Raw genomic sequence first — 14,652 nt, 5'->3', positions numbered from 1 at the left:
ATATATTAAAAATAAAGGAGAAAAAATAATATTTGTCCATAAGAGCATAAATAATTATAAAATCGAATTATATGATAAATTATGATAAATGATGTGATAAAGAATGATAGAAATGGATGAAATAGATGTTAAAAACTGATAATAATAATGAAAAATTAGTGGCCCAACATAATGTAGTAGTCCATAGGCCACATAATTACTTATTTGTACCTACAACCATATTTCTAGACAGATAAATAGAGTGAAGCGACCTCACCTTCTAGTTGGGTTTTCTCCCAAAACGGTTTCTTCTTGGAACTGTGCCATTTGCTCACCTTGCCTCCTCCTTTTCTAGATTTGTACATGGCTCAGTATCAGTGAGCAATACATGCCTTCCTATCTCTTACAAGTGTGCTCTATGCCCAGAAGGCCCCTCTCTCTCCATTATGCATTGTTGATCCATAGTCAGTACATTGCATGAATCATCATAAAGTAGGAGATTTATGGGCTAATATTTCTTTTTGTGAGTGATCCATACCTGCATGTGTTCTCAGTAAGCATTTCAAAAGATGTTTGTGGAGATCTATCAAGAGAAGTTGTCAAAAGAGGCATTTTGAAGACAAAGGCACCATGTTGCGACAATTGAAGGAATGATGGACTGTGACAATCAAAGTGACCCATGAAGACTCCATGATATCTATAGACCCTTTGGAGGGTAGAAGGAAACTACAATGTAAGATCTGTTACAAGCATTGAAGACATAGTGGCAGTTTCGTCACTTATCAATGAACTTCATGTTACAAGTCATTGGCATCCAAGTCATCAATGTCAATGACTTGTCTTCTTGTTGTCACATGATGATGTGGAAATTATGATTTAATTTTGGGAAAATATTGTAAATGTAAAGATGTTGAAGTCCAGGAGTCACATATGGACAAAAGAGTCATTAGGAAAATTCCAAAGAAGTCCAAAGGGCATATTAGAAGTCAAAGATTCATGAGGGTAGTTCAAGAGTCATGGGGATATGAAAGTTCATCCCTCTTTTTATAAAAGAAGCCTCATTACTCAAGCAAAAAATATTTCACCTTGGCTTCTTCAACTAGGTATTAGAGAGAATATTGTTCTTTTGGGGAGCAATTAGTGGGCTAATGATCCACAATTGGAGCTAGTGGCATCTCATTGTAACCATGTATCTTGGAACTTTTGCTTAATAATTTGAAGCTCATCGAGCCAACACACTTACATGCATATATCGTGAATGTTGTATGACTATTAATTAGATGTTTGTTGTATGTGTTTATGTTCTTATGTACTAAATAAACTGAACTACTTCATTGGCTTTGGTGCTCATCTCGTTGAATATGTCTTGTATTTTCTTTAACGGTCATTATCTATATGTGAACTAATTTTCTAGATGATTAACGATTCTTTCATATGTATGTGCATGTGTCTTTATTAGAATAGTACTACTACTTTTCTTCTAAAGATGCACTTTATCCTCCCTTTCAGTGAAAGAACCTTGATACACATTGCAATTGCACATTTCACGAGGTTTAATTTCTCATTCAAAAGTACATGCATGTTGCTTTCTTATGCTAACTATTGCATCCAAGGAAATATTTAAGATAATGGTAGACAGACCATATTCTGGATGGGGCTCCTACACCAAATGGTGTGAGATATAATTGGGACTTCATATCGAGGATACCCCTATATGTTAGTAGTTTCTAGCACCATAAACATTTTAGATCTAGAAGGAGGGAAACCCTTTTATGGCTAAAAACTCACCACATTCCAAAAACAACAAAAAATTTGTGCAAGGAAATAATGGTCTGAGTTTAACTCCAACTCACATTCCTGAGATAGGGGATTCCTCTCACCTAAATTTGGAACATGCTTTTGAATTTACTTATGATCAACTCTAGATAATCCGACCTATTGCTCATCAGTTTACAATAGCTCTTGGATTACTTCCTGTCACTGTTATTGTTCCTAATAAGCCAATAAAGAAAGAGACAACTCATGATGGTGTATTGGTTTCTTTAGTGGAATATTTGGTTATTGTAACCCTTGAAGAGTTATCTAATCCTATTGAAAGAAAACATCAACAAGGGGACCATCTACCTATTAAGGAAAATCTAGATAGAGATGCAGAGGAATTTTCATTCTCTAGCAAACAACAGTTGAGAGGAGAAGAACATCTTGATAATAACGAAGATTTGAATGGTGAAGGAGAAGACTCTTAAAAATCATAGTGTGAAGACGAGGAGGAAGAGGAAATGGATGATGAACAATTGAATTGGGTGGCTCGAGGGCCTCTTGCCCATTTAGGAAATCTTCATCGCATGCTTAAGCACCTGAAAAAGTTGCTTACAAAGTTTGATCCTGATAAGAAGACGAAAGTTGAAGACCATATTGATGACTTGACATGCATTTGCGAATGCTAGAGGAAAATTTTGATGATGTTTCTTATAGACTTTTTATCTACACCCTAGAGGTTATAGCATTAGTTTGGTACCACAACCTTCCACCTAATTCAGCGGTGTTGTCCCTGTGACAACGACCCTCCACAATTTTTGCTGTGTCTATTTTGGAGCCTAGGGTAACTATCATTTCAAGCCCCCTTGTGTTGTGATGTGGTTTGATTTTTTATTTGTGAGATTTATCCTAATGTCACGCCATCCTAAGTCAATGTTTCTCAAGTGTCGTCACTTAACCATTAGAAGCGTTTGAGTTAGTAAGTGTATGGTTAAGTGAACTCACAGCCCGTCTTGACTTAGAAACATGCCTTCTTGCCATGAATAATCTCAAAAAGCATAGAAAAGTAGAAAAAGAAAACCAAAAACAAGAAACTCACTAATAAAAGCTAAAATTGCACTTTAAGTTGACGAAGACATGCTCTTGACGTGAGTGCACTCCTTCATTTTGAAGAAGTGCGCACTACCTAGGTGCATTCATTCAGGCTAAGCAAGTAAGCCCTACCTGGGCACATTCATTCAGCCTGAGCAAGTGCACCCTACTTAGGCACACTCCTTCGTGTCAAAGACATGCACCCTATCCAGTTGCATGCATGAGCGAGCTTGTTGCATGAGAGCGCACTCCTAAAATATAGGAGACTCCTTAACTCTTCTTAACTAACCCTTCCATGTGACAACAAGTGGCACTCATGCATGATTTAGTTTTGCATGTTAATTTCTTTAAATAAACTTAGTTAATCATTATTTCCATAATCATTTCATCTGAGTTAAGCGCACAACTGGGGAATCAAGAAGCTCTTCATCAACCAGTGCAACAAGTAAGTTTGTATGTTGAATATTTTCATTGATTTTCATCATTTCAATTCCAGATATTTCTTTTCTTACTTGTTTTGCAGGTTTTTTTCTTGTGTTTTCCCTGAGTCTCCATCTTGCAAGTGTTAAACCATTGTCGCATGCAAGAAACTCTCCACATTCTTGAAACCCTTCATCTTCCACCATGCATGCAACAACAACTATAAATCCTTGCAGATCATTCTCCTCCTCATCTTAGCATCGAATCCTATTGATTGAACCTGTTTCTGAGCTTTTTATAGGTAGAGCACACTTCCTGAGCTCGAAGCTCCTTCAAACTCGAAAATTGCACCATGTGTGACCATGTTTTCTTCCTGAGCTCATGGGACATCATGAAGGCATAAATCCTTTCCCTTCAATCCTTCGAAGTGCGAAAGTGCACCCTCCTTCCCTTACATCACATGAGTGCATCACGAGGCACGAAGCATCACTCATTCAACCCTTCGGCATGTGACAGTGCACCCTCCTTTGCCTTGAGCGCATAAGCGCACTTTGAAGACCCGAAGCTTTTCTTCCCTCATCCTTCGTCCCTTCAGAGTGCGATAGTGCGCCCTCTTGTCTCCTTGAGTGCATGGGTGCATAAGGAAGACTTGAAGGCCTAGTTTCCCATTCCTTCGACCCTTCAAGGTGCGACAATGCACCCTAGTTGATTTTTGTGTCTTTCTTGAGCACATGAGCACACTACGAAGCCCCAAATGACCATGTATGTCCTATTCATGATTTGAAAGTGTGCCCTCCTAGTTTGCATGTGTATTTTTTCTTGAATGCAAGTTATTTTTTGTTTCCATTCATAGATTTTCATTATCTATAATCCATGATTGATCTAGATGTTTGCATACACACTCAGTAATCAACGAAGGCTCAAAAATAAAAGTCTTCAAAATGTAGCCAAACTAGGACTAGGTCATAAAGCTCAGCAAGAAATTTATGATGACACAAACAATACCTTAATCTAAGTCTGTATGATGACAGGGAAAATGGGGGGCCACAGTGTGCCACATGGCATCCCAGTCAACAGGTGGGACCCACAATGTACATGGAATCCCATCAAGCATTAAAACTTAACACTCCATCATTGACTACTTTCCCTACAGAAAAAACAAAACAAAAATAATATTAAATCTCCTTAAAAACAAAAAAATCATTATTTTAAACCATATAACAAAAAAGTCATAAATATTATAATATGGTTATAATAACCATATAAAATCCAAGAGGTCAACGTATAAATGTAATATTAATGGCATATGGGTATATGGTTATTTTAATTAAAAAACATTTGTTAAAAAAAGTGGTTATAACCATATCCCCATGGTTAGACATATGGTCGATTATTTTATAACAAGAAACCATGTGTATGGTTTGTTCAAACGAATACAAACAACTCCGACTTATTTAATTAGCAAACATTTAAGACAATTGTATATTCGGTGGTCCACATGTTTTAAAAACAAAACAGATTATGTCACAGTGTTAACCAATGGTTGGATGACTGTTTAAAAATAAATGTTGCGGGATTCGAACCCACATTTCACAACAATGTGTTTTAACATAGCCTTGCTAATCAAGAGCCAAACCATCAAACTTGGTTATTCACATCGTAATTTTTTATAAACTCAGTGTCATTTCATTTGCCTAGCGGAAAGAGGAGAGTGGCGTGGAACCATGAGTGGGCACGGAAACTGGGGAACCCTAACATAGGGAATATCTAGGGAATCTAAAAGATTCTTTGGGGGCAAAATTTTCACAGAGCCAAAATTATGCCAACTTTATACCCATTCCTCTTAGTTTTTCAGAGTGAACGTGATGGTGTAATAAATTTCCTCATATGAGCAGAAAATTTTTAGTGAACTTGCAGAGAGAAATTTTTGTGGAATCATGAGGAATCTAAAAGATTCCCTTGGGGCCAAATTTTCACAGTGATAGAATCATGCCAACTTTATACTTAAATGAACCAGAATTTCGCCAGGAGTTTGATGGCATGATCAGTTTTCTGATATGAGTAGTGGATCTTCAGTCAACTTGTAGGGAGAAATATTTGTGGAATCATGAGGAATCTAAAAGATTCCCAAAGGGCTAAATTTTGACAGTTTCAGAGCTATGCTGAATTTATACTCATTTTACTCAATTTTTTGCCAAAAGCACAATGATGAAGTCAAATTTGTCATATGAGAAGCAGAATTATAGTCAACTAGCGAGAAGGAATATTTGGGAAATATTTGAGGTTCCTAAGGGTCCAAATTTTAACAGTGTGAGAAAGAGGTCGAGTTTATAGTCATTTGACATGATTCCATGCCACTAATTCAATAGGGTAGTTCATTTATTCAGCAGATTTGTGCATTTTCAGGCCATCCCTGAAAATGGAGGTATATGATGCAGTGATGCAATGTATTTATTTTGATTTGTTGAGATGGTGATTTCGATGTTGAGATCTCTTTTTACCATTCTTTTGAAAGATGCGTATATGCCACTTCATGTGTGAATTAGATATCTTGGCATGCTAAAGGAGGGCCCATATGAGTGAGAGTTCCTATAGGAAAACATCTCATGGAGAGACATACCACTCTAGTTGAGGGAGTTTATCCTTGTAATGACAAAGAATGAACCATGTACTCATCATCATCTTGCAGAATTTAATGAAACAACCTCCCCACTCTTGACATCGGGCCCAGAGATGTAACCCACACTGGGTGAGCTCTGTTATCAACTTGTTTGTGTTTTTTGATTTGGTGGCTATCATTATGTTTCCTCTTCCTTAAAATACGCACATGTGGTTTTTCATACTCTTTCACATGCAATTTTGCTAACATCACAGAAGTAAAATATTTTGTTTAATTATGGTAGTGGAGAGAATCCAAATCAATTTTGGTATCAAAGTGGTCTTCTCGCTTATTTGAATTGCGAGTGTGAATGATAACTTGAGATTAAAAATGCAACAAGAAGGAAAATGGATAACAACGTAGATCTCTAAGACGACCTCCTTAGGATGACACCCGTAGTAGATATAATGTATGCAGATTATGAGGAGAAAATAGGGAAAGAGTAACAAGAGAAAGAAAGAGAAGAGGATGATGCTCCATCTACTTCCTCAAGTGAACATTCTTCTTCTTCATCATCTTCTAATCATTCAAATGAGGAGATCAATCATAGCCTTCAAGCAAATAATGCTAAATTTAGGAGACTTCTATAAGAAGAAAAAGAGGAGAAATAGAGATTGAAGCTTTAGTTACAAGCCATGGAAGAGGCCTTAGAAAATTTGAAGTGCAGTGAAGGCTTAGCGAAGCCATCATCATGTGCTCCAGAATCAACATCTAAGGTAAAAAAATGTTTGTAGTTATTCAGTTTCATTTTCACATGACATTATTTATGTTAGAAGCCTTGAGGTACCCATTTCAGTAACCAGCCTGAGACTCCTTACAAGATGGGATATACTTAAGGAGAGTGCTAGAAGGTAGAAAAATATTCCAAGGCATTGTCGAAACCATCGAGAAAAGAGGATGATGGGAACACATCGCAATCATCCCATGACAATGCACATTGCAGAGGAAGCGATAAGGCAAGATCTCATCTCCAAGATTGCACCAAAGAAAACCAACAGAGAGGCAGAAAAAGTCCTAGTGTTCTATAGTTCATTTTTATTACAAGCATATTGTTAATGATGAGCATAATTCATGGTGTAGAAAACCATGTAGTTTCTATGGATTTCATAACCATGAGGTTGTAAAGTGTTGGAAGAGAATGGAAACAAGATAGAGGATAAGACGTGAAAGGCCTTCTCATCATTAGGGAAGGAAGAAGGTTAAGCAAGTCTAGAGGAAGAAGAGTTTTGCAGTCATTGTAACATAGATGGACATCAAAGAGTCGCATGTTGGAGGCTCCATCTAGAACAGTGTCTCAAGAACAAAGTGCCCATGAGGGAACCAGTTGGAAAAGTTGTTCAACAAGTAAATCAGCACCAAGATGATGACCCATTCACTTTGATGAGTGAACGATGGTTTTACTAGATATTCATAGCTGCATTTTGTAAATTACCTGTTGCGATATAATTGTAAAAGTGATGATGTGTTTTCCATAGCTTATTAAAGAAACGATGATGTTATCAATATTTTGTTGATAGTTTGGGTATTGGTTTCTAGTATGATGTACACTTGACCAAAGAGTGTCTCGTATAAACTCTTGGAAAGTATGGGGATGCTTGGGTCATGATTGGTCATGTAATTCAACATGTAGTTTGCAAAGTGATGGGCCTCTAAATTAAACATAAATTAAGGCCCATATGACCATCCTTCAGCACATTAAACCTCTCTTTTTACATTAGATAATGTATTTTTAACTTTAGCACGTTCATTAGGAAGGTTTATGGATAATTGCATATTTGTGCCTAATATTATTTATTTTTGTGGAATATTATGAGAATATTGGGCAGATTATGAAGATTTAGAAGAGGAGATAATCTAGGGACCCGGTCTCTATTACAGGAGGATCAATATTCAATAATAAATCAACAAGATATTCTAGAATTATGGCACGGATTGTGGAGCTCCAATTATTGAGAAAATCTAGGAATATGTTCCCTACCATTTAATGCAGATTCCTAGTATTGGGAACCAAATCCACTAATAAAGGGATTTTGGTGGGGAAAGCTTCTTCCTTTCATGGAAAATGATTCATAATCATTTTTTATAAGTACCAAGTTCGAATTTTCCTCTAGGGGTTGATTTTTATTAATCTTCTTGTGGAGAGAACTCGTATTTGTGAAGTTCCACTTTAATTTCTTGCAGAGATATAAATATTGATGGAAATAATGAATATTGGTGCCATGTTCAGCTTCTAAGTCTTGGTCTCCTCCATAGGACTCTGATTTTCCTTGGTCTTTTCCATCCCAAGAGCCTCAGATCCCTTTTGTATCATTTACTTTTCTTCTTTTCACTTCTTATTCACATGCATATCTTGTTCTTGTTTTCTATTTTTGCATTTAGTAATAATGATTTTTTGTTGTAGGATTGGGTTAAATGGTTGAAGTTATTTTTCAAGATCAAAAACATCATTTCATCATTGGAACAACTTTTGAATGTCATAGTAATCATTGAGCTACTTGGATTAGTTTGTTTATTCCCAAATCTAGATTTCTGGAATCCCCTTGTCGCAAATAACTATAAATTTATACTATTTTTTAGAGCATGCTAACGAGCCTCAATCGAGTTGATTCCACTTCCATTATATCACAAAAACAGTTAATAACAAAAGTTACCCCATTGCATTTTCACTTTACTAGGCTAGTTATTTGATATATTTACTAGCTCACTAGTTCTCAAATTTTTAGATTTTAGACTAGTAATTTTCTACTATTTTTTAGCATGGGTAAACAAAGTTATTTTTGAGTGATTGCACTTGTAATGGAGACCTAAGACATCCTAGTCAAAAAAAAAAAAATCCCATTCAATTTGGATTTGATTTTCTTGGTCATTCGGTGAATTATAGTTTCTTATAGTAAATTTGTTGTTTCCTGTAGTACTCTTCCAACGTGTATATACATGCTCATATTTGCTCAAGAAGCTTGGTTATTGTCCCTTAGGGTTGAATTAAGATCCCTAGGATTTAAATAAATTATTAGAATACTAAATACCACTTAGGACTTTCCTCTTTACCCATGCAAAACATTTTAGCAATTTGGGTTAATGGACAAATTTATGAATTAGATAATACAATGATGATTTTCTTGATTGCCACATCCAATGAACTTTGTTAATGGATCTAAACTCTTTGAAATTTAATGGTTGAAAAATAGTTCATGATATTTACTTTATGCAATTAGAATATGTTTCTTTCCTTGTATTTTCTTTCTTGCAATAGGTTAAGGTCTCCATTTCGAGAAATTCATTTTTCGCAATTAGTTTAGGATCAGATTTTATTACATTCACTCCATTACATCATGGCAGCAAAGGAATGACACATTGTATGCTGCACATATAGTGCCGATACCTCTTAAGTTTGTATGAACCCCAGGTTGATAATTAAAGTTGGTAGCTTGGGAGTTGCAACATTCTTGTTGCAATACCAAGGCTTGTCACTTTTTGGTGTTGTTGCCAGGGAGGTGTCAAAGTATGCATTTTTTTCTTCCCTAGTTGATTCATTTTTTTTACTTTCTGCAAAAAAAAAAATGCATTAGGCATCTTTCATTTCAAGAACAGAAAATTGCATTTCATTAGCATTCTTATTCAAAAAAAATTCTCCAACACCAACCCCCCACATTTGATCACGTGGTGTAGTAAGAGCCACATCACCATTCATTTTTGTAGGTAGAAGAAGAAGAGGTGGTAGAGAAGGAAGAATAAATGGATGGAAATGATGACAATGAAGAAGATCCTATTGGATTTCCCATTCAAGATACTGATATCAGTGTGCATATGAAGAACATCCCTCCATCTTTCCTTCCCAACTTCCATGGTATGAGGTCAAAGGATCTGAAAACCTTTCTCTTTGAATTTGAAATTGTTTATAGATCTTATGGTTACTTATTAAACACTAAAAAATTGAGATTGTTTCTAGCAACATTGAAGGATAGAGCTCTTAAATAGTTCATGAGTTTATGGACTAATTCAATAAGATTATCGAATGACATGCAAAATATATTTCTAGAAAAATATAAAGACCATGATCTTAAAGAAGAAATATTTAGAATGAATAAAAAATAAGATGAGAGCCTTGAGGATTTAATAGAGAGGCTCATGTATAATGTTAAGAGGGAAAAATTACATCATTTGGGATTTGACACACTAAAAAACCTCTTACTTAGAACAATTAGGGATGAGTGGAGTGGTATTCTTGATCTCATGAGTAATGGTGATGTATACTAATTATCATTTGAAGAAATTTGTGAAACATGCAAACACATATCAAGAGGAATGGCAAGAGAAAGTAAATCAACATCAAGATCGGTAAGTCAAGCTAAACTTGGAAATTTGCTTGATAACTTTAAAACATAAATTCTTAACAATCTAAGTGAACAAGTAGAAATGTTAAGAATACAAAATGAACAAAAACAATATGTTGATATTTGTGTTGTCCATGCAGAATCACGTGATGCTAAATATTGCCCCACATTACTAAGGTTGAAGGAAGTTTACCAAGAGGACAATGGAGCAAGTCAATTTTGAATGCAACTATGTTATGTAGCTCCAAGAGGACCATGGAAGCCTATTCAACTGAATATGATGCAAGAGCCTTATTCACAATTTCAAGCTTATGCACATCCATCTCAAAGAAATTGGAACACACCCTTTCCTTAGCAACCTTGGCCATCTCAACCCCAAAACCAATCTTGGCAACAAGGCTGGAAAGAAAATTATTGGAGCCATCTACAATATCCTCAATATCTTCCTTAATATCCTCCATACCCAACTCCATGTTATCCCCACCATCACCTCCACCACAACCACAATCCCAACCATATCCTTCTCAAATATCCACTCCCACTCAATTAACTATACCACCATTTATGAACCCACACAATGAAGTAGCTCATCCCATTTATAATGCAGAGGTACACATCTCCTCTTGATATAAAGGGTATTCATCTTAGCTTAGGAAGAGCATCACAAAAAAGAGATTCACATGATATCATTGAAGGACAACATGCAGAAAAAGAAGATTCAAATGAGAATACCAAAGAATCATGGGATGCACTTGATGAAGAGAAAGCATCAGAATCAGAGATTGGGAAAGTGCCCTCATGTTTACCATCAGATCCTTTATGTGTTCAAGAGAATAATCAACAAAAAAAGAAGAAGATCTGAATTTCATGGAAGAAGAATACATCCAAGATTATCCCAATCAACAAGTGGACCACGAGCATCAAAACTATATTGAAATACGGTTCAAAAAAATTGTCAAGTTGCAACAACCCACTCTTATTCAGAAATTCATGATCTCATCTCAATCAAAGAAGTTGGTCTCTCATATTCAGGTACCTATCAAAGCAATAATTTGAAGCCTACAAATGAGTTTATCTCTCATCTCGATGTGCACTTGGCTTCATTGGAAGTATTCCTACACTTGAAAATGATTTTGATTTTTCAAGTAGAGTAGGATATGAAAAGAAATAAAAATGAAAAATAAGAGAAAAAAAAACTCAGATGAAAATCTTCTTTGTGGCACCTAGGTAGACCTACTAGTTGAAAACCTCATTGAGGCGGCTAGTAGGCCTAGAAGAAAAAAAATAAGAAAAAATAAAAATATTTTCTCCATGTATCTCTCTCTCATGAATGCAAGTGCTCTCCAACCTATGCAAGCAACAAAAACAAGTTAGCCACCAAAAGAAAAGTTGATCACAAGCCTAGTCAAAAGAAGTCAAATTTTGACTTTCTCCTCCTTTTCTCAAATGCTCCAATAGGACCAATGCCATGCTAATCTATCACCCTCATCTATTTCCACCATCCACTCATCATTCCCAAACTTTTACCACTCATTTTCCTCGCTATCCTGAAATATTATAGGAAATCATGTAGTTACTATAGGAAACATAAATACATAGAGTATAGAATTATTTTTGTCATATCTTGAAAACCATGCATCCATTTTCCAATATGTTTCAAGGGGATATGCATATGGATGGTACTAACATGCTTAAGCAATTTCAACAAATTCCAGTGCACAGTTTTCAAGAAATCGACCTCCATCACCTACAACCATTTATAAATTTTCTCTATATTCGTACATCCATTTGAAAATATGTTTCATAGGGATATGCATATGGATTATGGTAACATGCCCAATCAATTTCAGGGAATTCCAATGCCTCGTGTTCGAGAAATCAACCTCCATCACCTACCACATTTTTTTGTTTTTCTTGTGTTTCATGCATTCATTGGCCAAGATGTTTTATGGGGAGGTGCATAAGGATGATGGTAACATGCTTAGAAAATTTTAGGTCAATCCATTCTACTGTTTGGGAGATATGGACAAAACAAGTATGCTACAGGAGGTTGTCATCAATTACTACAGGAAGATGCTGTAGTACTACATGATGGCTAAGAAGAAGCTACAAGAGTCAATTTGATTGGAGAAAGGGGTCAAAAGGCTATGTATTCTTTAAGGAAGGTTGATATAGGTCCCCCAACACCACTTTCATCACTCATCCACTCCATCTAACCAAAATCCATCTTCAAATTCCACTCTGCCTTACATGAAAAAAATAAAAAAATAAAACTTTGTCATCAACGTTTCCACCACCTACACCACCTCTTGATGATTTTAACCATGTCCTTATACCTCCTATGAATTTCCATCAATCCCACATGCATCAATGAGGTCTTGAAGAGGAATTAAATGACTACTATAGGAAGAGGATTCCTCTTGTAAGCAGCTTGCACAGTTACAACATAACTCAACATCAATTATTTTTTCACTCACACAGTAGAAGATCTAGCCACCTTGAGCAACATGAAGCCATTTATGAAGATTGAAAAGGGGGCACACCCTCCTTAGGAAGCAATCCATCCACTCCACCAACAAAATATTGAACATTGGAAAGAAAATTGCACACAACAACCTTATCAGTCAAAGAATCAGCAAGCTATGAAGACTTGTGTAGAAGCAAGCAAAGAAAATTAGCACCTTTAGGGAAGCATGATCGATCATCAACTCAGCAGTAGCATGCATGCCTCTCCAACAACCATCATGTAGGTACAGGTATGCAATATTCTTGACCTCTTCTCTCGAGCATATTATAGTTGGAAACTTTTTGTCAATGCATGAGAGGTGAGTTTTTATAAAGCTAAGGATGGGTCAGCAATCTCAGCCACCATCAACTAGTTAATTTCAGCTAACTCCCTCACCCATGCAATGTGGAAAAGCCAAATTAGGAAGGGAAATGGTTTTTAGGACTGGGGACAACAGTTAAAAGAGGAAATTTCTGCAAAGGTCAAGTCACCAAAGCCCTCCAAGCCCTCCATCCACTTCATATTCACTATTTATCCATCATTCATCCATTCCATTTCATAAGAAAAAAATTAACATTTTTCAAGGACAAACCCTACACTCTCTCTCACCTTGAAAATTTCTTTAAAAAAACACATAGAGCACATCCTCTCCATTTTCAAAAACCTACACTACTGCCTTTGAGCCCTAGCATCATCCTCCAAACCCTCTACATCATTTCTCATCACTCCTATATAGTTAGAAGACCATGAAAGAGAAGGAATGACTGCTATGGGAAGGAAAAACGTTGCTACAAGAAGGAAAAAAGGAAGAAATTTTGCTAAAACCCAAAATGGTAGTGCCTAAGAGAGTCCTAATCAAAACAGAGAACTCTAAGGCCATTAGGAAACCATCTAGGCCACAAAAGAGAAGAAGAATGTAGGCTAATGGTCTCAAGAAACACTGTGATTTTTCTGTGCACAAACAACTTTGGAAAAATGAGTGAAAATGGAATGAAGGTTTCAAGGGAGAGGATATGAATGAAATGGATCTGCAAGCTAACAGAGTTCACTTGGAAAGAGAAAAGTTATGTTTTTTTTGCTTGAAAGACTGTTAAACAATCATGAAAAAAACAACTACATCTTTGTACTTTTCCTTGCAGAACTTATAGCTGTTGGAATTATGACACAGGATTGGCACATGTTTGGCTCGATGACATCAGTTTTGTCCTTGATGGAAACTCACTCATATAGCAGATCACAAGTTTAGGCTCTCAAAATAGTAGAAAATAAGATACCCGCAGGTTCCTATTCATAAAGCCGCGGACATACGCAGGTGCGCTGAACAAAAGCTGCGGACATGTACGCAGGTGCTCCGAACAAAAAGTGCGGACGTAAAGTACACACACTTTCATGTAGAGAAAAAGCACGCACGTGGGAAATCTTATGGTTGGTCCATGGTATTTAGTCCAACATTTTTGATCCTATGGTTTTGGTCTGTGGTTTTGCATCTAAAGTATTGAACCCAGGTATTGGGTCCCTAGTATTGGATCTCTATGGTTTTGGACCATGGTTTGAGTGAGGCCTAGACTATAAAAAGGAAAGGAGATCATTTGGTTTGGGCACTGATGTGTTGAATATCTTAAGAAGAGCAAGATCTGAAATTTTGTGATCGGTTGGTGAGTTATAGCTGGACCTAAACCAAGGAGAAACCTGAACATTACAAGACGAATCTACTGATGGGGTGAAATCTCTTTGGCTTAAGATCAGATCTGTAAATCTGATAGTCTGGGGTATAGTTGAAGTCTGAAAAATTATCTATACTTGCAGGTCCGACACAGCGCAGGCGCGGATACCCGCAGGTCCGACACAGTTCAGGCGCGGAGATCCGCAGGCTCATCACAGTGCAGGCGCGGATATCCGCAGGT

Source organism: Pinus tabuliformis, chromosome 3_2 (assembly GCF_031772625.1).
Source record: "Pinus tabuliformis cultivar Carrire ecotype Pingquan chromosome 3_2, CPIR1, whole genome shotgun sequence".
Classification (NCBI taxonomy): Eukaryota; Viridiplantae; Streptophyta; class Pinopsida; order Pinales; family Pinaceae; genus Pinus; species Pinus tabuliformis.
This window is presented reverse-complemented; position numbering follows the sequence as displayed.